This window comes from Prionailurus bengalensis, chromosome E4, assembly GCF_016509475.1.
Source record: "Prionailurus bengalensis isolate Pbe53 chromosome E4, Fcat_Pben_1.1_paternal_pri, whole genome shotgun sequence".
NCBI classification, from domain to species: Eukaryota; Metazoa; Chordata; class Mammalia; order Carnivora; family Felidae; genus Prionailurus; species Prionailurus bengalensis.
The window spans coordinates 8873557-8900803 of NC_057360.1; the positions used below are offsets into that span (position 1 = coordinate 8873557).

Here is a 27247-nt window from a genome sequence, read left to right on the forward strand (position 1 = left end):
CTAGCAGAGCTCAATGAATCTCAGTTTATTGGGTGCAATATAGTTCCCGTTGGGATACTTGAAATTTTTAGAAAAAAATGTTATAATTTCTGATATATTCTTTATCACATCCAAATGCTTAGTTGTTTTTACTCTAAAGAGTTCAGTTTAAAATTTTTGGAAGCCTTCTGAATATTTTAATTAGAATTGTATTCTTTAAGTTTCACCCCTCCCCCATTTCCACTACGGTACTAACTAAGTTCACCAGGGATGCTTGGAAGCCTTTGGGGCTATGAACTCGTGTGGTTTCAAAGTTTCTTAAAAAATATTTTGTAACCAAACCAAACCAAAGCTATGATTCTCCAGAATTTGTGGCTTGCCTGATATCTGAACAGAAAATATGGAAGGGCGATGCTAGTAATGTGACCAGCTGTCACAAATGCTGCATTACATTCCCTAGAAGAAAGCAGGAAGCTCAGTCAAGAAAGGGAAGGCAGATCCATTTACAAGATTGGAAAAACACTACATTTGGGAGGAGGGGGGTGGAGGAGCTAAACCAAGGTGCAGAGAGAACATAGCCAATTCTATTGCTGGCCCCAGTAATTCAAAGTGAGTAATCTATGAATTCAGACTTCTAGTCAGCTTGCCTTTATGGATTAGCTGGTGTACATCATTGAGCTCATAGGTTTTCTTTCTTCATTGTCTGTTTTCTCCAGAGAATTCATTTCTATAAGATATGTGGTTGTTTGCCATGAGGAGTTGGAAGAAATGTTTTTAAAAGTTACTTCCGTAGGACACATAGCAATTTGATTAATTTTGCTTCTTACTTTGGGAAAATAGCCTTTCTTTCTTGGGTTTACCATTGATAATGCTCTATGATTTTACAGAAGTGATTTTGTTCTTTCCTCTTTTTTTCCCAGTATAGCATGTATCACCCATGTTATTCATTCTCCTTCTGTATAATCTTTTTTTTTTTTAATGAACAATCTTGCTGTGATGGTACTTGGAATGAACAACATGTTAATAATATAAATGCAACAACACTAAATGGAAGAGAAGAGTTACCCTTTAGGAAAATTTCCTAAATGAAAAATGAAATGTTATTGAAAACTAAGTTTCAGTTAAGTAAACCTTAGGTTCGTATTCTCTTCCACCATGTAATCTTAGATTTGTTCCCATTGGAGTATGATCTTGTGGTCTTATTTTTTGTGAAAAAATTAGAATAGCTCTCCCCACACTTACCACAAAGAGTCTTCCAAAACTGTCCACCTCTTTGCCCTCTCCTTCCACATTGTCACCACCCCCATCTGCCCACCAATAGTTCCAGTGTTCTACCTCACTGACTTCTAAGCTGACTGTCTGGAGCAACTTTAACTTTACTAGTTCTACCTGCAAATATCTGATATTCCTCTTCTGTTCTGCAAGTAAACATTTTCCCTTATTTTTAGCCATTGACATCTTCTGTCCTATCTCAGAGGAAAGCACCCCTTCCTCTTCCAAGGGCTTACTTTTGTGTACCAGAGCTCTTGCTTGCATGAAATAAATGCACAGGTGAGGTAACATCAGAAAAGCACCAGGACTATGTTAGAGAAGTTATTGTTTCATCATTAGGCTATATAACACTAGATTCTTCTCTGAGAAATTACTCCTTAGATGTTACCATTTTGCATTACCAGTTCCTGTGTGTGTGTGTGTGTGTGTGTGTGTGTGTGTGTGTTTAGGGTTGAATCCTGTCCAATAACAATAACAAAAAAAAATGTAAAGATTCCTCTGACATGAGATAATTGGCTCTTAACTCATTCCTGGATCCCTGTCAAAGTTCAATCTCATCTCTGAGATTGTTAGCTCTGGATTTACTATCCCAGTCTGGAAAGAAACAAAGCTGGTTTCTCCAGAGCTGTTAGACTGCACAGCTACTTTAGGAAGTATTAGACCACAGTCCTCAACAGAAGGCCTGATGAGGCCTAATGTTGAATCCAGACTTCACCACTTATTGACTGTGTGACCTTGGAATATCAATCCCTGACCTTGGGCATTGAGGTAGAAAGCCAGGGCTGGGACAAGGGCAAGACAAGAACACCTCTGGTACAACATTCAAGAGGGTGCCAAAAACCTAAGTAATCAAGATAAATAATATTTTAATGCAATATTTTAAATAATCAAAATTAGTGCAAAAAAATCCATGATGAACAAAATATCAAAGTTTTAAATATAGATGGTGTCAGCAATGATACTGTGTGAAGTTATATATATGAAGCTCAAACCACAAGGGATAAAAATCCAAATAATATTGATTTTATCTTTATTAAAATTTTGATATTTTTATTCATCATGGATAGTTTTGCATGGACTTGGTGTTTGTCTTGGTTTTGGGTTTTTTTTTTAGCATCTTTTAAAAATGTTGTTTATCTTAATTACTGAGGTTTTTTTTTGCTCCTACTTAAATTTTGATTTGAGGGAAGCACCTTACTTGCTTCACCCTAGTCCCAGCTCTGCCCACATGTTAGCCCTATTTTGATAGATTCACTTCCAAAGGCAGGTGACTAACTCTAATACAAGATTAAAGACTCTATGATTCAAATGAAAGATACATCATTTTATTTTGCCAGTAAAGCAAGTTGAGAATTAGCGTCAGCTGTGTTATCACAACAAAACTCCTTTTTCATATCATTTCCCTCCTTATACCTCAATGTGTGGTGCCAGTCTAGACACTTGGGTAAAACAAATGCTTCATTTAATGATTATGCACCTAGTCACCCTGTTTGACTGCTTGCCTGAAATAGGGTTTTCAGTCAACATTTTTGAATTGATGATATCCCATACAACCAATCCACCAAGAAAAACAGGGCCTTATCTATACGAAACAAGACTTATGGGAGATTAGTTCAAAACTGTAAGAAAATTGATTTTTAACTCTCTATAATCATTAGTCAAAGGCAAAGTCCACCTGGGGATAAAATAAACCAGATGTTGTCAATGTCTCTCCTTTGTTGACATAGGGATGTAACTTGTCAGCTGCTGGAGAAGACTTAACTCTTTAAGGTAATTTGAGTTAATGGTGGTGTGTCTAATTATATAGAAAAATAAGGTTTAGGGGCGCCTGGGTGGCGCAGTCGGTTGAGCGTCCGACTTCAGCCAGGTCACGATCTCGCGGTCCGTGAGTTCGAGCCCCGCGTCAGGCTCCGGGCTGATGGCTCGGAGCCTGGAGCCTGTTTCCGATTCTGTGTCTCCCTCTCTCTGCCCCTCCCCCATTCATGCTCTGTCTCTCTCTGTCCCAAAAATAAATAAAAAACGTTGAAAAAAAAATTAAAAAAAAAAAAGAAAAATAAGGTTTAGAAAAGTCATTCTATGTCTCATCTGTCAAGTACTTTCGTTATTGTTCCAGTGCTACTGATTCATTCTATTACGTTATAGACAGTTAAAGCGATGGGAACACACCAGTGCAATAAACTCAATTTCCTCATTAGCTACTGCTTGAAATTCTTCTACAAACTATGTGCAATGTAAAAGATTTGTCTGGATACTCCAGAACACAAATATCTTTTTAAGTTATAAAATAAAAGACTCCTAATAAATTTATTGGAATATTCCAGCTGTACTTAAAACTAGAGAAGACAAGAGAAGGGGAAGAATAAGCTTATTTATCATTACTTCGGCATCAATTACATCTTGGATCAAAAGGTGCCAAAATTCTCATGGGGCCCTGTGGGTGTAATTAGACTCCCTCTTGGAATCAGCCAATTCTCACTGGTGATGCTGACGTAGATCCCTGATTCTGGCAGTCAGAATGTCTCAGGAACTAGAGAATTGATGATGAACCCAGCACTTGCATTTGGCTTCATTATTTCCTCAGTGCTCAAACACAGTAATTCAAATTCTTCAATTAGAAAACTGAGAAGTAATTGGTAGTGGAACTTGAGGACCCATGTAGCACCCCTAAAAAGTTCATTGCATGGCAGAGACTACCATAAATACCAGATATGAAACTGACCTGAATCCTTCTCTAAAGATATGTCCTAATCAGGTATGTAACACTGGGAGGGGTCTTGGAAATCAGTCAATCCAAACAGCTCTCATTCTACAGGTGATAAAACTTCTTCAAGGCTACCCACCTTTTAGAATAGAATACAGATTTATGGAATTTGTTATCCAATGTTCCTTCTACTAGTCAGTTCTGCTCGCTCATAAGGATTGCCAGTTTTAAGTTGAATATAATTAGAATATCATGGAGTAGAATCAATTTTTTTTCACAAAGTAGAAAGATACATTCACGTGAAATTTCAGTTTAAAAAATCTGATGTTTCTTTTATAGACATACTAGTTCTTTCTTTTTTTAGACGTACTGGTTCTATATCAAAATTAATGATAACATTTTAAAGGTGTTCCAAATGTTGAAATATTATATGAATGAAATTGGTAATACCCAGATGTTTAACCTGGATAGGCCAGGTCTCTCCTGTATGCACTGTTTCCTACTTAAATCATAAGATTCACTAACTGTATGCCCATAGGGTATGGGGCACTTGGCTCAGAACAGTAATGATTAATATCAAAGGAGCAAGGAATTTAACATAGAATTATACGCAGATGATTACATCTTGTACATTTTACTAATATACTCACTCAAAAACAATGTGGCACATGACCTACAAATACATGATTACTTAGGTTACCCGGCACTGTCATTTTTGGAATGACTTTACTGGTGGTAATAAGTGCAGAAGTGAAACTGCAAAACAGAATTATCAGTACTACATTGACTTTTCCAGGAAGACACTTTGAAAATCCCTGATACAGAACGCAATTCCATCGGTAGAGTATTGCTGTCTAGACAATAAGTGTTTCAGGCATTTTATTAAAATGAGGCATATTTGTCCTTTACTAGAGCTTCCTCAACTTTCTGCAACTTACTCACAAAACCTTCATATCCTCATTAATTTAGCTTTAAAAAGGTAGTATCAGAGACCTAACAACACTAAGCCCAGGGAAAGTATTTCAATGCCTATGAAAATCAAACAAGCAATTCCATCTGTACATCTGCAACTTGAAGCTTCTGAAGAATACAAGAGATTTCCAACCAAACTGTAAGAACATAATGGATCAGAAGTCCACACGACCACCAGGAAACCAGCGGGAAGCAAACAACAGCCAATACAGAATTAACACATATTTTCAATTTCATTTTTAGAAAGCTTTAGGAAGGTATAACTGTACAATAAACTATGCTTAGTTAAAATGTAGGATTTTGACATATATCACCACCATCAGGACAGTGAGCTGTCCATCACCCTCAGAAGCTTCCTCTAGCCCTTTGGAATCCCTCTACCACCCAGTGCATTTTCTAGAGTTTTGTATAAATGGAAACATTAAGTGTGTCTGGCTTTTAACTTGGGTGATTGGTTTGATATTCATCTATGTTGTTGTATGTATCCTTTTGTTCAATGATCCTTATGTTCAGTCTTTTTTTCCCTCTGTTTGGCTCTACCACAATTTGTTTATCCATTTACTTTGTTGATGTGCATTTGAGTTGTTATAAATACAGCTACTACAAACATCTTTGTGCAAGTCTAGATACAGAAATACTTTCTTTTCACTTGGTTAAAGCCTAGAAATGGAAAGACTGTATCAAATGGTAGGTGCAGGTTTAAGTTTTTTATTTTAACTGCCAAACTGTCTTTTAAACTGGATGTACCATTTTACATTTGCACCCACAGTGAAATAGTTCCAGTTGCTAACACTTGATATGGTCACCCTTTTTAGCATTTTCACAAGTATGCAGCAGTATTATTATGAGCTTAATTTGCATTTCCCTAATGACTAATGATGTTGAGTATCTTTTCATGTGCTTATTTGCCATCTGTATATCTTCTTTAATGAAGTGGTGACTCCGTTCTTTTGCCCGTGTATTAGTTTATTTTCTTATTAGTGAATTTGGAGACGTTAGGATATACTGAGTCTGGATACAAGTCCCTTATCTGATATCTGTGCTACAAATATTGTTTCCAAGTCTGTGGCTCTTGTCTTCATTTTTTAAATAACATCTTTCACAGTTTATTTTGAAGAGCAGACATTTTAAATTTTGATGATAAAATCCAATTTATCAGGCTTTTTAAAAAATACATTTTACCTTGGGTGCCATAGCTAAGAAATATTTGCCTGGCCTACAGTCACAAAGATTTCTTCTGTTTTCTTAAAGGAGTTTTTATTTTAAGTTTTACATTTATATCTATCACAAATTTGTGATTTTATGTGATTTTATATCTATCACAAAATTTTTGCACACAGTGCAAAAGTATGGATCAAAGTCCACTTGTTCAAATATGGATATTCGGTTGCTTCAGCACCATTTGCTGAATAGTTTGTCCTTTCTCCACTGAATTACCCTTACATGCTTGTCAAAAATCATGTGTGGATACATGTGTGGATCTATTTCTGGACAATCTATTCTTTTTCTTTGATTAATTTGTCTATCTTGATGCTACACCACACTATCTTTTTTTTTTTAAGTTCATTTATTTATTTTGACAGAGAGAGAGAGAGAAGGAGGGAAGGCAGAGCAGAGAGAGAGAGGGAGAGAATCCCAAGCAAGCTAATGCCGTCAGCACAGAGCTCAATGCGGGGCTTGATCTCACAAACCGTGAGATCATGACCCAAGTTGAAATCAAGAGTGGGATGCTTAACCAACTGAGCCACTCAGGCACCCCTACACTATCTTGATTACAATAAATTCATAAAAGGTTTTAATGTCAGGAAGTGTTCACCTACAAATATTGTTCTTCTTTTTCAAAATTGTTTTGGCTATTCCAGGTTCTTTTCATTTTCATTTGAACTTTAGACTCAGCTCAGTATCTACAAAAAATAGCCTGTTTGGGTTTTTATTGAAATTGAATTAAATCAGTGGATCTACTTAAGCATAGTTATCATCCTAACAATATTGAGTATTTTAATCCATAGACAAGATGTCTCTCCATTTACTTAAGTCTTCTTTAGTTTATGTCAGCAATGTTCTGTAGTGTATAGTGTACCTTTTGTTAGTTTTATTCCTAAATATTTCATATTTTTGTTATTATTGTGATATCACTTTTTAATTTCAATTTACAAATGTTTGTTCCCACTATATAAAAGTAAAATTGATTTTATATATTCACCTTGTATTCCGTAATCTTTCTAAGCTCACGTGTTAGTTCTAGTACCTTTTAATAGATTCCATCAGATTTTCTACATAGACAGTTGTGTCATTTGAGAATAAAGACAATGCTGCTCCTTCCTTTCCACCTGGAACCTTCTCTAGCTTTCTTTTGATTAGTGTTAGCATGGTGCACCATTTTGCACCCATTTACTTTTAATCTATTTTCTTATTTATTTTAATCTAACTTCATATTTAAAGCGTCTTTATTATAGATATAGCTGCTTTTTCATCCAATCTGGCAATATCTTCCTTTAATGGACTGCTTAAACCATTTACACTTAATGCAATTATTGATATCGTTAGGTTTAAGTCCGTCATCTAACAATTTATTTTATATCTGTTCTCCTTTACTTCTTTTTTGCCTTCTTTTGAAATAAGAAATTTTTATGAATATATCTTACATAACTGCTTTGTTGGCTTATATCTATAATTCTTTGTTGTTATTTTAGTGTTTGCTTTAACATTTTCTTTTAATAGTTTAAAGATGTTCCACTGTCTTCTCGCTTGCATTCTTTCAGAAGTGAAATCTCTTCCTATCCTTACCTTTGTTTCTTTGTACATATGTCTCTTTTATATTGCTGCTTTCATAATTTTTGTATTTCCTCACTGTTTTTGAGCAATTCAATTATGATGATCCTTGACATAATTTTCTCATATTTCTTTGCTTGGTGTTCACTGAAATTCTCAGGTCTGTTGGTTTATAGTTTTCACCAAATTTGGGAAATTTAGACTATTTTTTTCAAATATTTTTTTCTATTTCAGCCCCTCCCTTGGGGATTTCAACTGTACATATATTAGACCAAATGAAGTTATGCCTCAGTTCACTGATGCTCTTTTCATTTTTTAAGTTCTTTTTTTAAGGTGACTCTTGGTCAACCCAAGTTTGAACGGCACAGGTCCACTTACATAGGGTTTTTTTTTTTTTTATATAATAAACACAATACACGACTGTAAATGTATTTTCTCTTCTTAATGATTTCCTTAACAGCATTTTCTTTTCTCTAGCTATGCTATAAGAATATAGTATATGATACATATAACATACACAATATGTTTTGATCAACTGCTTATGTTATTGGTAAAGCTTCTGGTCAGCAGTAGGCTATTAGTAAAGTTTTTGAGGATCCAGAAGTTATGTGTGGATTTTCGACTACACAAGGGGGTCAGCACCTTTAATTCCTGTGTTGTTCAAGTGTCAACTGTAGTTTCTATTGCTGTGTCTTCAAGTTCATTAATCTTTTATTCTGCAATATATAATCTTTCATTAATCCTTACCCAGTGTATTTTTAATCTCAGATATTGTAGTTTCCATTTCTAAAGTTGTTTGGGTCTTTTTATATTTTTTGTGTCTCAACTTTCTGAACATATAGTTATAATATAATAACCTTTTAGTATAATTCTTTGCTAATTTTGTCGTTTGTGTCCATTCTTAGTTGGTTTCAATTAATTGCTTTTCCTCTTCATTGTGGTTTATAGTTTCCCAATTCTTTGCATTCCTGGTAATCTTGGATTGGATGCCAGACGTTGTGAATTTTACCTTGTTGGGCACTGGATAATTCTATAATGCTTTAAAAATTCTTGGGTTTTGTTCTGGGGAGTGGTCAAGTTACATGGAAGCAGTTTGATCCTTTTGGATCTCTAATCCATTTAGATAATGCTTTTCCTGGCCCTGGGTAGTTTCTTCACATGAATTCTGTGATCAGTACTCAGCTGAACGCTATAAGAGGACCCACGAAAGACATCTGAAATTCTCTCCCTGTGCTGTTCTTTCCACTTATAGACTCTGTTTTGAGAACTCTAGCTACCTTGATCTCCCCAGACTTTCAGCTTTATCTCTTCAATTCAGGAGGTCTATAGGGCTCCGCCTGTGCTCCCTCTCCCTGCAGTACAACCTAGAAACTCTCAAAGCAGTAAGCTGGGGCAGTCATAAGGTTCACCTTTCTTGTTCTCCATCTCTCAAGGATCAGTGTCTTTTGTTTCCTTGGGTTCATTGTTTTGAAAACCACAGTTTCAAATATTTTGTCTGTTTTATTTGGTTTGATTTTGGTTTTGGGGTTTGGTTGTTTGAGGCAGGAGCACAAATTCAGTCCCCTCTTTTCTAACTTGGCCAGAAACAGAGGTCCTCAATTTAATTTGTAACCTGTTATAAAACAAATCTACATTTTCTTTTGAAGGATGTTGTGTTTTTATATTTCTCAGAATCTTTAACTAATACTTTAAAGTTTGATGCTGAAATATCAAAGTAAAAAATGTCCCCCGGTTTCAAAGAAAAACACAAAAGCTCAAAGATTAAATGATTTAGTGTCCATCTGTGGCTTTGATGCAAAACGCTGCAAATAAAAAATCTTACATGAGCATTCAGAGTTAAAGATGACTATTCCCTACACTGTCAAATAATTCAGTGACATTAAGTTTATGGAGGAAACAATAAATAGGAATAACTTCAGGTAACCAACAGGTAAACGTTAGGTATGTACTCTCTAAAACATTGCTTTAAAAGATGACACTCACTGCAATTAGTAAAAACATAGTCCCCAAAGCCATATGTAAAATATTCATATCTCAAACCTTTCTCAAAAGTAAACACACTATGGCATTAGAACATACAGAGGCTATGCATAACCCTGAATAGAACACTGTCCTGAACCAAATTTTTAAAAGTGTAATAAGGATTCCACAATCATACATTTAACAACAGGAAATCTTCTATCCATAGAGAATAAAATATTAACATAAGGCAAACACCAAGAGACGTATAAAAGAAAGTCAAGGGAAGATCCAGGTTTCGTGGGGCTTAAAAATTAATTTGAGGAACCTCTTCAAGGAACAGAATCTAAAATTACAACTATATAGCTCTGACAAAAAGAAAGTCAATGCACTATTCCTAAAAGGCATCAGTTACTGGAAGTTCATTCAGCCATGTACAGGAGTGACTGTGAACCACATAAATACATCCTACCAAACCCAGAATGAATATATTTCCAACTCTGCTTCTCCTAGAGATGAAAAGTGCAAAGTAGGCCCCTGGCCATGCCAGTATTACCTGACGAGGGAAAGTATGCAGAAGGACAGGTTGAAATGGAAAGATTTTCAGTATTAACCAATTGCAGCTAACAGACCTTACCTTTGCAAATGTTACAAAACCATATGACCATGTGAGTATATTGCTAGCCTCTAGGGGACCCTGAGGTTACACGTCATTAGCTTTATCCTAGCTTCAGCTCAGAGAAGGAAGGGCAAGAGACATGGCAGTAGTACATACTGATAATAGGGCTTAAAATTGTCACACCTTCACCTCTCTCCAAAGTAGTTTTAGAAAATTCAACTCTGGGTGCTCCTATGGATCTTCTTTTTATGTATCCCTAAACACTGAAAGTTCAAAAGCCATTGGGAATGAGTCTGTCTTATTTTTTTATTCGGCCAGGAACATAAAGTGGAAGGAAGGTTAATGGAAAAAAAGTGGGTAAGGGATGGGAAGGTGGGCGAGGCAAGGCCATCTAGATAATGTGGTCCTGCCAACACAGACATTTGCAAAATGATGTGGGATTCCAGGTTGCCCTGATCATGCTAGCACTTGCTGTGGAGACTGCCTAAGTTACACATGGGTCCCCTTCACTAACATCCTGGGAAACTCAGACAAAAGGTAGCAATCCTATCCCATACTTGGATTAATAGCTGGGCACAGAACATTTTTTCCATCCTCGGCTATTTTGTTCTTGTCTAAATCAATTTGTTATGCCATTATACGACAGAATGTATTCATACAGGGAACTTTGCTAACTTGCTTCTTACTCTTTAATGTACAGCAACAAACAGAAGTGCATCCTCCCTGAATTTAGCCCAAGGAGCATTGTGTTCTCCAGACACAGGACTTCATACTTTTTTGGCCTATGCAGTGGGTGTGTAAAGAGATGTCAAATTCAAAACAAATATGTTTCTGCACACATACACTACAAAGTCTGTAGTTCTGCACATGTCTATATAGGAAATTCTAAAGGGAAAAGCCCTACGTCAGATATAAATAATTTCCTCTAGAGATATTGGAAATCCCGGGACATTCTCCAGGATCCTGTCTCTTGGTGTCTTTCCCACAGAGAAATATTAAACTAATGGCATGGATTACACCTACAGTGAAAGGCGAAACTGAACACCAAGGCAGCCCCTGGAGGATTAGGTTCTGCTTTCTGACACCACCTGTTAGTGTAGGAATCGTAATCCCTCAGAGCACAAAATGGCTGTGTCTCAGAGGCAGGGCTGCTTCTAAAGGTTACAGCAGCTCTGTCATTTTTCAATTTCAGTTATTTCATTAGACTGACAAGGTAAAATGATGTAGTAGAAGGGCATCCAGTGCCACAGCTGGAGATTCGTTGAGCTGGCGTCACATAGTTCACAAAAGGAATGGGACCTTGGGACCGTCTGTTTATGTTTCCAATCGCTTTGCCCTTCTGAGTCAGCAACAAGCAGGCGATTGCATCACCTGCCTCTAAACAACTACCATTGCCCCAAATGCACACCTCATCCAAAAAAGTTTATGTTTTTTTCTTTTGGTAGGGCATCTTTCAACTAGCAAGAAGGAGCATAGTATTGCATTTAGTAGTCACAGAGTAGCTTATAATACATTTAATTAGTCACTATTTCATCAGGCTATTTTACATCTTATTAAAACAAGAAATCCCTTTATGGGATAGAGAGAAAAGAACATGGGTTCCGACTATAGTGCCCAACACTGAACCCACACTTAGACATTCTGTGACTTTGGTCAAGTTTCTTACTCTTTCTAAGTGTCAGTGGCTTTTTCTCTAAATGAGGATAAAAATACCTATTTTGAAGACTTGGTGGGAGGACTAAATAAGTGATAGCCACGTATCTGACAAATAATAAATATACAATGAATATTTCCATTTCACAGTTTCTATGGTGTTTTTTTTTTTGTTTTAAGTGCTGCATTATTTTGTGAGATTGATTACCAAATCTCAGTTTTAAGCAAGTGTCTCAAGAAAATTTTTTCAGTAAAAACCTTGTATCAGGACACAAAAATGACTGATTCTGTGAAAATTTTATCTTACTATTATTGAAAGAGCTATTTTATGTAAAGTAATCTATTTATAGAACCAAAAGGCTTTATTCTTTTTAACTGCATTCTTCTTTTCCACTCTTGCCTGGGCCTATTATGGTGGACAAATAAATATAATGAAAATCAATTGGAAAACTGGAATCTATCAACTTTACTTGGTTTTGCTGCGTTCAAACTTACCACATACAACCCTTCAAGTCTTTTAACTCCCTGGTGGATAATCTTTCTCCCAAATAGCAACCCTTGCTTTCTGCATTCAATTAATCTACAAGTATTTATTGAAGACCTATAATAAGCCTGTATCATATTAACACTATGGAGTCTGCAAGAAAAATAAATGATGACAGATTATGTAATAATTATTGGTTCACAAGCCACTCATTGAACTTGTCTCCTTCCTTCTTGGGCTCATCTTGAAAGAGATGATTTCCACACTTCGAGAGCTTGACGTCTAGGGAGATAAGATTAATACCCATGAATCAATTAGCAAGAAATTGACTGCTTACTTATAAAATCTTAAGTCATGTGATCTAAACCTAACCTAAATCATTGGCCAGGGATGGCATATGTCACTAGGGTCAGGTGACCAGGAAATACATCATAAAAATATTTGGATTTTAGCCAGATATGAAAGACCAGGGAAAACGTAGAGAAGTTAGAAAATAGCAGAAGGATATTGCCTGTAGGGGGACAGAACAATCAGCTCTTGGAAAGACACCAAGTAATTTATTAGGGATCAGGGAAAAGAAGCTATAAAGGCACTGGTTTCAGCTGGATGGAGAAGTCTTGGATGCAAGGCTTGGCGTAATGCTGATTTGTTCTATAGGCCAATTTAGTGCCAGTTGGGAAGCAGTAGGGGAGGTGGAGGATGAGTGGAGGCCAAGGTTTAAGGAAAATAGTAAGCAGTAATATCATACAGAAGTTTAAATTTGTTATTTGAGGGTCTGCCTCTTGTCACATTCTCCCATTAATTTACTATTTTCCACATAAATGTTGCATTCAACTATCTTCATTCAAGTCATTATATTTTTGACCATATATTATAGAAACAAAGAAGAGTAAGTAAGGATTAATCACCACTTTCCAGGAGCATACTATTTAGCCCAGAATGAGTCCCTGAAACAGTTTCTGGCAGTCCAAAAGGTCATAATAATACTAAGGCATTATTGGTCTTTTTAACTGGGTTGACATTGGCAATTATGGTACAAAAGCAGTGGCGGCTAAAACTTAAAGTGTCTCAGCACCAGTCAGGGCAGTGTCTCCAAACTGTATCATAGTCGTATTTGACCATGCAATCACAGAAAAAGAAAAAAAAAAAAAAAAAAAAAGAACCCTGCCAGTTTCAGTTTCACCTAAGGACATTCTCAACAGAGTGGTAAAAATTCCTAATTTTATTAAATATCAACCCTTGAGTAGATGTCTTTTTAATACTGTATGTGGCAAATGAGAAGCACACAAAAAACATTCTTGCTGCACACTGAAACACCATGACTGTTTCAAGGCAAAGCACTTGGGTGACTGAGTTGAACACCATTGAACACCAACAAACATCAGGAAAACTAGGGTTACTCCAACATGTATATCTGGAAGAATTTAACAAAATGGAACCAAATGAGTCTGTCACTTCAAGGAGAGCAACTGACAGTATTTATTGCCAATGGAAAACTCCGAGCTTCTAAGAAAATATTAGAAGTTTGGAAAATTTTATCTGCCACAGTAGTTTGACAGCTTGTCAAAGACTTTCTTGATGAGACTGGCAGTGATATAATGGATGATTTCTTTCATATTGTATAAGTGTGTCAGCATTTTCAGGATCTTTGCATTTCAGGAAGCCAGTGCATGATGTTGATGAAATCCTGTTTGAATACAAGATCCATTTGAAGCGAATGGTAGACTGATGAGTTTTAATGTAACAGAGTTCAGGAAGTTAATTGATATCATTTTAAATTCCACATTTCAACTGACCCTTAGAAACAATTTTATGTCAGGTTTTGGTGCACTACCAAAGAACATTCACAGTAAGTATCTAGAAAGGGTACATAATTACATATCTTTGTAAGGCCAGATTTTCTTCATGTACTTCAACACAACAGTTTGAATGCAGAAGCAGATATGAAAATCCAGCTGTTTTCTGTTAAGCCAGATATTAAAGAGACTTACCAAAGATCTAAAAGAATGTTACTCTTCTCCCTATTGACAAATATACTTTTCATAAAACACATAGTGAATCTATTATAATTATTTGTAAATGAATTAATAAGTTAATTTAAAAATTTCTAAGTTTTAATTGCTAATACGATTAATATGATAGATACAACCCACAGAAACAAAAGCTCTTCATGATTCTCAATGATTTTTTTAAGAGTAAAAAAGGTTCTAAGACCAAGTTCAAGAATTGCTGGAGTAGCCAGTTGTGGAGTGTCCAAGGAAGACTTTATCCACTTTTCAGTTGTTCCCTTATCTTTCCAATTAGTAGAAATCAGTGTAGAAAAAAAGAAAAAGAAATCAAAGTACTTCACTAATTATCAGAGTTTAAATTATAATTCAGGACTTGCTGAACTTCTTCGATCTGCTTTTACTTGTTATGTATTTTCTTTCCATAGTTACTATTTTATTTATTTATTTGAATGCTTTATATACTTTTAGGCTTTTTTTCCTTCTTGAGTTTATTTTTTTAATTCATCAAAGTTGCATTCTCACAGCTTGGAGGCAAATTTTTCTACAAAGCTTAATTAAGAAATCAGAAACCCCTCAGATGCTAGTCCATCACCAAATTTTCAACTTTTGAAAGGCAATTATTTCCAATGTCAACAGCTAACCTTTTTGGTATTTACCTCTATTTCTGTATATAACTTGCTTATATTTTGAGATCTTAATTTTTCAGCTGTTAGCATCCGTGGAAGATGAGGCTTGAGATTTGTCACCTCATGGCACCAAAACCATCACTGCCATCTCCCAAATACACACACGTGTTCCCTAATACACATCCTCCTAATACTAAAGATTTGGTTAGGTAAAATATTAACTCCATATACCGTTATAAATATGTAAACACAATTCACTATGGAGCTATGCAGTGCACTAGTATTAATTTCCCTTTCCTGCATCTTTTATTTTCCCTGAGTTAATAATTGGTTGTTATTTTTATATTCTTTCTATTTATTGCTTCTCCAGCCACAAACTTTCCATAGTTGCATCATCTCCTGTTGATATTTTAATCACATTAGCTGTTCTCTGATTTTCATCTTACTGAGGTAGTGTTTGTGAGTGCCCTCTGACCTGGTCCAGTCCGGAAGCTGCTCTGGGGCCAGCTGCACAGCAGCCATCTTTGGGATCTCTCACACCAGCACAGCTCACCAAATACTGCATCTGTTTCTGAGCCCATGGCTTTCCCTTTATTATGTTTCTCTTTAATTTGATGTGGCACAGTCAGGTAACTTCATCAAAAAAGACACATGGGAGATTGAACTTCCTACAATGTGCATGTTTGAAAATACATGTTTTACTTTAATTGTTAATGAATAGATAAAAATAGGTTTATTAATTTGAAAGAGAATTGCAGTTTGAAAATCATTTTGCCTCAGAATTTTGAAACCCTTGTTCCATCATGCTCTGTCTTTTAGTAGAACTGTTGAGAAGTCCAATGCTATTTTCATCCTTGGTTATTTATGTAAAAACTATTCTTGTCTTTTGTTTGTTTTCCTTTCTGGAAGAATTTGGGATTTTCACCTTGCCTCACTTTTGAAAATTCTTAACAATGTATTTAGGTATGTAGTTTTCATTCATTATGATAGATAATGGTGGGTTCTTCTATTGCTTGAACATTTTCTTCAATTATTTTCTTGATAATTTCTTCCCTTCTACTCCTTCTGAAATTCCTTTTATTCAGATAAATCTTGGACAGGTCCTTTAATTTTTTTTAATCATCTCTCTCCTGTTTTCCATTTTTTATTGTTTTGTTTTCAGTTTGTAAAGATTCCCTCAACTTTATCTCCCCATTTTATTACATTTTTCTAATTTTTTGCGTTGTTATTATTATTATTATTAATTATTTTGCTATAGAATTCCTTAGCTTTTATTCCCCGAAGAGTCCTTTCTTGGTGGTGTTTTCTTTTTTCCCAAAGGTTCCATTGAGGATGTCTTCCTTGAGGATGTCAAGATTTTTTCTCCCCGAATAGTTCTTTCCTCTGAATTGTTTCTGCTCATTGGTTGGCTGATTTGGGGCTTTCTTTAATACTAAAGGCTTTCCTCAGATGCCTACCATACATCCTCGCAGTTTTTGGTACAAATTTAAAATTGAACTAAAAAACTGATTGGCAGTGCAGTACTGCTGAATAGACTTGCTAATAGTAAAATGTACTATGAGTGATCTATGTTAGTTCTTTATTTGGGGAGACCCCAAAGGCAATATCACTAGGCCTTTTCCACTGCACATTGGGTTAACAGATTTCCCTGGGAAGGCTCTTCCTATCCTGTCTAGGAGATGGCTGCCAGAGTTCTGGTTGCTGAGTTAGGAGGGTGTCTGGAGACTTCCTGCTCCAACATTCCCTCAATCACCCTCTTTTTAACAAGCGTCCTCACTTTATAGCTGTCTTTTAGTCCAGAGACATTCTGCTTTGACCATCTCCAAAGAATGAATGTACATGTGTGTATTCAAAAAATAAACATATACATCACACTCTGGGGCAAGATGATCTCTTTCTACATAGAGCAGTAGAGGTGCTAAAGTCTGACTCTGTCCTAAACAGACCTTAAACCAACTTTCCTGTTTTTAGCCCCCAATTCACCCCTATTTGTGAGATTCCTTGTGTACTTAATTACTTTTTGACTGCTTCCCTGCTGGCTTATGGTCTTTAGAGAATTACCAACCCCATCCTTCCAGCCTCCAACATTTTGTTGCTATTGTCTGTTCTCCTGTTTGGATTTGTATGCATTTTGATTTATATCTGGTTTGTTGTTTTTTTTTTTAATTTTTTTTTCAACATTTATTTTTGGGACAGAGAGAGACAGAGCATGAACGGGGGAGGGGCAGAGAGAGAGGGAGACACAGAATCGGAAACAGGCTCCAGGCTCTGAGCCATCAGCCCAGAGCCCGACGCGGGGCTCGAACTCACAGACCGCGAGATCGTGACCTGGCTGAAGTCGGACGCTTAACCGACTGCGCCACCCAGGCGCCCCTATATCTGTTTTTTAACCTAATACCTTCATCCTTTTCTTTAAAAATTTTTTAATGTTTATTTATTTTGGGGAGAGAGAAACAGAATGCAAGCAGGATAGGGCAGAGAGAGAGGGAGACACAGAATCTGAAGCAGGCTCCAGACGCTGAGTTGTCAGCACAGAGCCCGACGCAGGACTCAAAACTTACAAACTGTGGGATCATGACCTGAGCCAAAATTGGACATTTAGCCGACTGAGCCACCCAGGTGCTCATCCTTCATCCTTTTCTTAATATCCTGTCATTTAAGCAGTTTTTTTGGGAGGCATTGGCAGTTTTTGTATGTGTTCAACTTGCTACCTTTAAATAAAAGCCTACTTTGATTTTTATTACTTATTGTTCAGCAAAATTTCCCAAACTTGTCAGAGATTTTATATTCCAGGATTTGCAAAGACTAAGAAAATTTTAAAGATTTTGTTAAATTTTGAACTAATTATAACACTAACTGAAGATTTATTCATTTTCAAACATCAAACATAACTTAAATGAATATAGTATATAAAGCCACATACAGATACTGGAATCTGATGACAGAGAAAACTGTAGCTCGTTAATAAATGGTGACTAAAGTCAGTCTCTCAGCATTTGCAACAAGTATTTATTGAATAAACACTTTTAGGATATGTTCTACTAGAAACTCATATAAACTGTAAAGAGATGTCACAAAGCTAATTTTTGTCCCACCTTGGAAAAATAAATTTGACAGAGAAAAGAAAACCCAAGGACTATTAAACCAAAGGTGACTAAAATGTCCTGGCAACTAAAATCTATCTATTCTGTGGGAATTATGAATTGACTGCAGGTTTTGCATCTGTTTCAAATAACATTATTCTCCAAGGATAGCTGGGGTGAGTAGTTAATGAATAACATGCTTTGAATATCTTCCCAGTACAAATATCTTAAACCCAAATCATTGAAGATCTATTTTGTACTTATCTCTTGATCTGCCGATAAATTACTCCTAAAAAGATCATCTGCAACCAAAATAAGGGTGACATCAACATTCCCTGAGGTATATACACTCAATCCTAGTTTATGTACAGCTTTCTTTTCCATCCTCAGAGACGATAGGAGGGCACACCAAATACTGTCACAGGGTCATTTTGCATCATTCATTTCTGCTTGATCTTGGTACTAATCCTCTTTATTTAAAATGATATTTGAGGTATACACCCCACTTTAGAAACCAACATGTACTCATTTTCACATTGGCAATAATCATAGCTATTTCTTCCTTTTTTAAAACTTTATTCATTTTGAGAGAGAGAGAGAGAGAGAGAGAGAGAGAATGGGAGAGAGAGAATCCCAAGCAGGCTCTGCACTGCTAGTGCCGATCGAGGAGAGGCTTGATCTCATGAATCACGAGATCATGAACTGAGCCTAAATCAAGAATAGGGCACTTAACCAAGCCAACCAGGATCCCCAATCGTAGCTATTTCTAATGCTTTTTGCGCTATGTTTTTCACATAGAAACTCTATCCAGTCCTTATAACAACTCGTTATTATAAATGTAGAACCAAAGCACAGTGAGGCCTGAACTTGGATACAGATTCTGCATTATTTAACATGACAAAATATGGCCTCCTAGTTGTGTGGCCATAATTCTTAAATTATGATTGATTCCTTTTTTAAATTTTTGTAATTCTATTTTAGGGGTGCCTGGGTGGCTCAGTCAGTTAGTGACTGACTCTTGATTTCAGTTCAGGTCATGATGGCACAGTTTGTGGGATTGAGCCCCACATTGGGCTCTGCACTGACAGCACGGAAGGAAGTGAGAGGGAGGGGACAAGATACGCCAACTCCAACTCTAAAAGGGGAAAACATGCTGTGGTTATGGGAATGAGATAAAACTGTGAAGAAAAAAGGAAATGCCGTGCACAAACGATGAAACTTAAATCCCGATTCTGTTTTCTGTGACAACGTGAAATTTTTATAACAATTTAGTAATCACTGCTGCTCTGCTTATGCAAATGTGTTTGTCCATGTCAACATTTACTCGTGGACATCAGTGCTTACTTGGACAGCTGTGGTTAGGAGATATCACAACTGCAACCAAATACTATCGGCTCTATGGGGGAAAAAAAATCTCATACTGTACCTGTGTTCCTGGTGGTACCATTCTGGAATAGATTTAAGCACTCTGAACTAATGCAACATTTGTGTATTTACCAGCTTTTCTGTCTAGGATTCCTGGGCTGAAGTCTGAAAATTTTTAGCATTATACCAAAAGGACTATCAGAATTAAATAAGTACAACTCAGGAACTATGTAGTATCTGAAAATTATACGCCATGAAATATTTCAGCTTATTCAGTTCTAACTTTTCTTTCGAAACTAATTAGGGATTTCTAAGATCTGAACTTTAAGTTTAGGTGCTGAAACCTTCCAAATTAAAAAACACACTTTTTCTAGAAATTATAGGCTAACATCCCTGATGAATATAGATGTAAAAATCATCAACAAAACATTAGCACACCAAATTTAACCATACATTAAAAGGATCATACACCACAATTAAGTGAGTTTTACTCCCGGGATGCAAAGATGTTTCACCATACACAAATTAATACATGTGATACACCACATTCACAAAATGAAGCATAAAAATCACATGATCATCTCAGCCTAAGGGTTGGTCAGCAGATGAATGAATGAAGAAAATATGGTATATATGTACACGGTGGAATATTATTCAACCCTTAAAAAGAAGGAAATGCTGCTATTTGCAACAACCTGGATGAACCTAGAGAGCATTATGCTAAGTGAAATAAGCCAGGCAAAGACAAATGTTGCATAGTATTAAAAAAAAAAGTCAAATCTGTAGAAAGAAGAGTAGAATGGTGGTTGCCAGGAGCTGGAGAGTGAGGGAAATGGAGAAGTTGGTAAAAGGATACAAGCTTTCTGTGATAAGGTCTGAAACTGAATGTATAGCATGGTGACTATAGTTGATAACGCTGTATTGTGTAATTGACATTTGCTGAGGGAGTAGAACTTAAGTATTCTCATTTTAAAAAAGAAAATGAAAAAAATAAAGAAGGTAAATAAAAAAAATTTCTGCCTTCTATTTGTTCTTGATCATTCTTCTGAACCAGAAGAAAACAAATTAAATTTCTTAAAAATATTCTATGGAGCTATAGTTATTGTAAATAATGTAAAGACAAATAAGACCCTGTTTCTGTTCTCAAAAGAACCTAAAATCAAGTGAAAGAAAAATAAAGTGGAGAATGGCTAAAACATGTTTATAAATTATTATAACAAGAAGCATGAGATGATCTACTTCAAATGAGATGGACAGTGCAAGAGAATCGCTTATGTGACTGGAGAGGAGGCAATTATCTCTAATTTCCATGGGCTACTCAGGGCAGAGAAATACTTTGCTATCCTGGCATTATTGGTCATCAATAGACTGTGTGTCATGAATCTATGAGCCATATATGCTTTGTTCTTTTTAGTAGTTCCAGTGCCTGGAACATAGAAGATGTTCAAAAAATATGTTTTGAATTTGCCAGTTCATTCATTTTTTTATTAATCCATTCAGTCTTTTGTATCTTCCCCACTGCTCTTCCAGAGTCATTAAATTCTCATTTTTTAACGTCAAAGAATTATTTTTTTAATTTTTTTCTAATATTTCTGAGACAGAGAGAGACAGAGCATGAGTGGGGTAAGGGCAGAGGGAGAAGGAGACACAGAATCCGAAGCAAGCTCCAGGCTCCGAACTGTCAGCACAGAGCCCGACGCAGGGCTGGAACTCACAGACAGCGAGATCATGACCTGAGCCAAAATCGGACGCTCAACCGACTGAATCATCCAGGCATCCCAAGGAATTATTTTTAAAAATCTAAGTGTGCTATCAAAAAGGACACACTTAGCAGAAGGGAATGATCTACCCCAAAGGGACCTGGGCAGATTCATTTTTATTTGGAAAAGGGAAGGGAAGATGGCAGCAGAATCAGATAGGCATTCATGAGTTGGTTTATTTTTGGTCTGTTTATTAAAAGTTTAAGCTCCAAGGATTACTGCAGGGTGCAACTCTAGGTGTCCAATAAATTATATTTTTTTGAAAGGAGGATTTTAGATAGTGACTTCAAAGAGAAAACACCTAAAAGACAGCTTCCCTAATGTATAATTTTACTTTAGATTATTTCTGTATTTATGCATTTATTTCTAACTCTAACTTATATGTCAAGTGTCTTTGAAGACTCATGTTAGAGCAAAAAAAAATTTTTTCATTTTCTACCTTCCTCATTTTCAAAGTGAAAATCAAACAAACACATTACTTTTTTCTCAATTTAATTTGAATTGGAATAAATGAATTTTTAAACTTCCAACTCACAACTCCATTTCACTGTGTTATGTGGCTTTCCTGAATGTGTAGGCAGAGTTAAAGGCAGTGATAGTCCTCTGCTCAAGAAGTTATTTCTCACTAGTTGCAAAGAACATCTCCTTCCTTCTTGGGTTATAAGTAGTATTTGAGAAAGAGGTGCTGACTCTAGAAACTGTTCCAAAAAACCTGGAAAGTGATAGATCATAGGTCACTGCTTTCTTCCAGGATAAAGAAGAAAGAAATGATGCAAAAAGGAAGACAAGACATTAATGCATTTAGCATCCAAGTCTGGAGTTGATGATTCAAGCAACTCTAGAGGCTGGGGACTTTCTAGACTCATGGGACACTGGCAAGCCCCTCAACCAGGGATGATTGTTCACTCTTGGAGAAGAGTTCATCCACCTATACCTGGAATTTGTTTTTCTTCACTTTTTTCTCTAAGTCAGTGTATTTTAAAGCAGATTCACATTGTCTGTAAATCTGTGGAGTATTTTCCATGGAATTTTAGGAGAGGAATTAAGAAAACCAAACTCTGTAAGAGTTCAGATGTTATCTGTTGAGGAACTGAATTCTACTTAGATTATTTATAGACCTGTGCACAGCATTTCTTTATACTTCTCCATATACATCTCATTTCAATTGGTCTCAAAAGTATTCATTGTGTAAATAAACGGTGGCAAGCCTGAGACCTCATACTGCCTTAAACATGAAGTGTTAACTGTATAAAGTGTGTGAGCTCCTTTATGATTGTTCATTGGGAACGTGTGCCTAATTAAATGTGGAGTCCTGTCAGATTGTGTCAATGTCCATATTTCGTGTTGAATTTAGGGGATTTTTACACATCTGACAGATTGGCCAGTATGTAGAGAGCCCTAGTGAAGACATCAAAAGAAAACCATGTAATTTAACTCCTAGAGAATGGGGAAATGACAATAAAAATTGCATGTGCCATTTGCCCTGTGGCCATGAAAGCTGCAACATACCAACTGCAAGAGAATTGAAACATAGTTTAGCCTTCCACCCTGTGGCTAGATTCTCCTTTTAGGCCCTATCATGGTCAAGATGGAAAGTACCTTTACTTTTACAATGTATAAGCTTAAGATGTACAACATAATGTTTTATATGCATATATTATACACGAATTATCACAATTAGTTAACATTCATCACCTCATCTAGTTACAATTTTTTCCGTGTGATAAGAATTTTTAATATATACTTACTTAGAAACTATCAAATATACAACACATTATTATTAATTATAATTATCATGTTGCACATTATCTCCCCATAAGTTAATTATCTAATTAGCATAAATTTGTGCCTTTTGCCCATCTTTACAAAATTCTTGCACCCCCTCACCCCTCCACCCCTTCCACCTCCACCTCTGGCAACTACAAGTCTGATCTTTGCTTCTAATGAATATGGTCTTTTTAGATTCTACAAATAAGTGAGATCATATAGTATTTGTCCTCTGACTTATGTCACTTAACATTTGCCTTCAAGGTCCATCCACATTGTCACAAGTGACAAGATTTTGATTCAGGGGTCCTTTAGCTCAGTGGTCAGGATGCAGACACTTCAAAGCCTCTGTGATTTCCCGTAGACTAACATTCTTTGGCATCTCAGCATGCTGAAATCAGGTTGCCATATACTATTTCCCATACAGAGTCTCTTGCAGAAATACCACTGAATTTTTCTTTCTTATAAGATGTTTTCCAGGTACCTAGACAAGAATGCAATTGATAGAAGAGAAATGTTTAAAATGAGATTGAGAATCTTCAAATATATAGAGAGTGGTCACCAACTACTCTTAATATCCATGGAATACTACATAAGAGAAGAGCTTAATAATTAGGAAAAGGTGTTATCAGTTTACATAGGCATTTTTCAAGAACTTTAAAATATAACATCTTATAAGATTCATCCCTACATCAAAGTGGGCTAGAAGAACTTTATCATTCTTCATTTACAGCCAATGAACATGAGCTCAAGAAGGCTGGATCTTGCATCACACAGCTTGTAGACAGCAGATCCATGACAAGACCAAATCTACTGATGCCTGTCCTGGGACTCTTTATGCTCCACCAAAAACTGTTTTCCTATGTACAAATACATTTTTTTTAAATAAAGCCTACTGCCAAAGAAGACATACAAATGGCAAATAAGCATATGAAAAGATGCTCCACATGATATATCATCAAGGAAATGCAAATTAAAACAATGATAAGATACCACACACCTATAAGAATGGCCACAACCCAGAGCACTGATGACACCAAATGCTGGAGAGGATGTGGAGCAACAGGAATGCTCATTCACTGCTGGTGGGAGTGCAACATGGCACAGCCACCTTGGAAACAAGTTTAGCAGTTTCTTACAAAACTTAACATACTGTTACCTTATGATCCAGCAATCATACTCCTTGGTATTTACCCAAAGGAATTGAAAAGTTAGACCTATACAAAAACCTGCATAAGGATGTTTATAGTAGCTTTATTCTTAATTGCCAAAACTTGAGAGCAATTAAGATGTCATTTAATAGATTAATGGATAAATGAACTGTGATATATCTAAACAATAGAGTATTTTTCAGCACTGGAAAGAAATGAGCTAACGGACCATTAAAAGACATAGAGGAACCTTAATGCACATTATGAAGTGATAAAAGCCAAACTAAAAAGGCTTCATACTATGTGGTTACAACTATATGACATTCTGAAAAACACAAAGCCATGAAGACAATAAAAAGATCAGTGGTTGCCAACAAAGGGTGGGGGTGGGGGAATAAACAGGCAGAACACAGAGGATTTTTAGGGCACTGAAAATACTCTGTATGATATTATAATGATAAGAGACACATCATTATACATTTCTCCAAACCCACATTTACATCACCAAGAGTGAACCTTATGGTAAACTATGGACTTTGGGTGATTATGATATGTTCATGTTGGTTCATCTTTAGCTAAAAAAAAAGGTACCATTCTGGCGAGTGATGTTAATAATGGGAGAGGCTATGAGTGTGTGGGGACAGGTGGCATATGGAAAATCTTTCTACCTTCCTCTCAAAAATTTTGTCAACCTAAAACTTCTCTAAAAACATAAAAATCTCTTTTAAAACTATGAAGACTACGAAAAACTGGAATCACTTTCAAAGATAACTATTAGAAATTATTTTAGTTGAATACTTTAAATGTAGCTGATTCCTATAGGGAGAGAAATAAATTACCCTAGAATCCTAATGCTATTGCTACAAGAAAAATCTATACTCTCTATGGAAAGTTATCCAATTAATAAATTATTTGGGTTAAGAAAAACTTCTAAGAGGCAGCATGATGCAATGGAAAGTTAGCTAACTAAACTGACAGTTCTGGTGGATTGTCCTGGATTATTCAGTAAATAGGTGTGTAAACCTAGACATATCATGTTATTTTTGAAGTCACAGATTTCCGGATATACAAAATTCATAAGGAATGGTGACATAATCTGTAGGATCCTTTCTGGCCCTAAGAACCTCTGATTTTCTAAATGATTCTTCCTCCTGTCTCCATTAATTCAACAAAGATTTGTCTTCAATAGCCTCAACTAGTGTGAACTCAGCAGTCAAGGAGGGAAAAAGAAAGAGAACACACATCTGATTTCTATGTGTGTTTTTCATTCTTATTTGCGCTTAAACTTTGCACCTCATTCAACTGTTCATTTAAAAAAAAATGTTTAATGACAAGGAGGCCCCAATACTCAAAATATGTATTCGTCACTGAACGCAGATCTCCACACGAATCAACCAGATTTTTTTTCAAATGTCAGGGACTTAAGATCCACAGTCATTTCATTGCAAAGAACCAGTGTTCCATCTAGCTTTGAATCCTTGTGGATGAGATCCAAATGCAAAGTCCCTTCCAGTGTTAAAGAAGACTCTGTGCTTGGATCAGCTCCACTGAAAGCATGGGGAAGATGAGAAACCAGCCCAATTCAGAATACAACAGAATAAATCAAATGGAAGAACATTTTGCAATATTTAGCTCATTATAGAACACTTTTAGTAGGTTCTTGAGGCCATGGAAGATTATTTTTTTCAAAATCAGTATTTTAAATTCTAAGTTTCCATTCTAATTGATCTTCATGGTCTTGTCATACTATTTGTAATATGTCCAGATATATGAAAGACCTAATTTAAAGAATATAGTCTGGGAATGTTTCAAGATGCCCATTTATTGCATACGTCAGCACAATATCTGCTTTTGATCAATCAAAACATTGCAATTTGCAATGAAAACCATTTTAATTAGCATATAACAAAAGTATCATTAAAATCTTTTCAGACTGACCAAAAAGGAAATGCCATTATAAAGCTAGAAAATTAAAGATTAGAAACTGGGTGTTGACAATGTTTAAAAGAATTCTATTTTCATCTTTCATTTTAACAGAAAGCAATCCTTTCTAGCTTTTGAGTTAATGCCATTTTTGGCCTTATTCCATTTCCTCTTACTCCCCAACCCTCCACACCAAATCTCACTGGGGCCTTTAATTATGCTGCCCCCCACATCCTGAGTCACATCCACATTCACTCAGTCTTCTGAGCATTGCTGGAGAAAGCAAAAAATTGTGCCATGCGTTTAAAACTTACTCATTTATAAGCTCATTATAAGGTCTTCATGGTTTAAATTTGCCCCTAATCCTGTTTTATCTTGCCTCCAGAGTCTTTTCTCACAGTTCTATCCTTCTCAAGGGCTAACTTCTTTCCATAAACGGAACTCTACCTTTCTTTTTATTCCTCGCCACCTCTGCACAACTCAGAGCCACATCTTTTTCACAGCCTCAAAGCACATATTCATAGCTTGCCGGACCATCTTATCTCAGAGAAAGAGCCGCATCTCCTCTTTTACAGGACTAGTCCCCCTCTAGTCATTCTGTACCATAAATTCCCATATCCTCTTGAACATTCTGCTGCTCTGATGCACAGTATTTCCTGTTCCACCTTTAATCTTTTACTCCTTATGGATTCTTTACCTTGTAAATCTGCTCAGATCTCCTAACACCTAGGCACACACTAACTTCTTTTTTAACCCTATGGTAACTTATCTCTTTCTAAATTTGACTCAGTAATTAACATACTACCTTCAAGCTCCTTCCATTTTCTATCTCTACTTCTTGCTTTACTTCTTAAGTCTGATCCGACTTTGGTTGCTACTTGGACTGGGTCTTCTTTTTTTTCAACAGTTAACAGTGACCTTTTAAATACCAAAGCCAAAGATCTTTCTTTCAGTCATTATTCTCCTGGATTACTCTTATCTTCTTCCAAAATTCCTTTCCTCCTTTAGTTTCTGTGATTCCACATGGGCCTAGTTCTTATTTTACTTTAGAAATTTTCTTTTAAAGGAAATTCACTGGCTTCATTTTTCTTCATTCCCTCCCTGAACGTGGACATTCATTTTGTATAACCTTTTTCCTTTTCTCTCAGGAAC

General features: G+C 36.0%; 1 protein-coding gene across 1 annotated transcript in view; it reads left to right on the forward strand.

Moving 5' to 3' along the window:
- GREM2 (gremlin 2, DAN family BMP antagonist) overlaps positions 1–27247 on the forward strand; it is a 111173-nt gene that overhangs the window by 30195 nt on the left and 53731 nt on the right. The window lies entirely within an intron of this gene.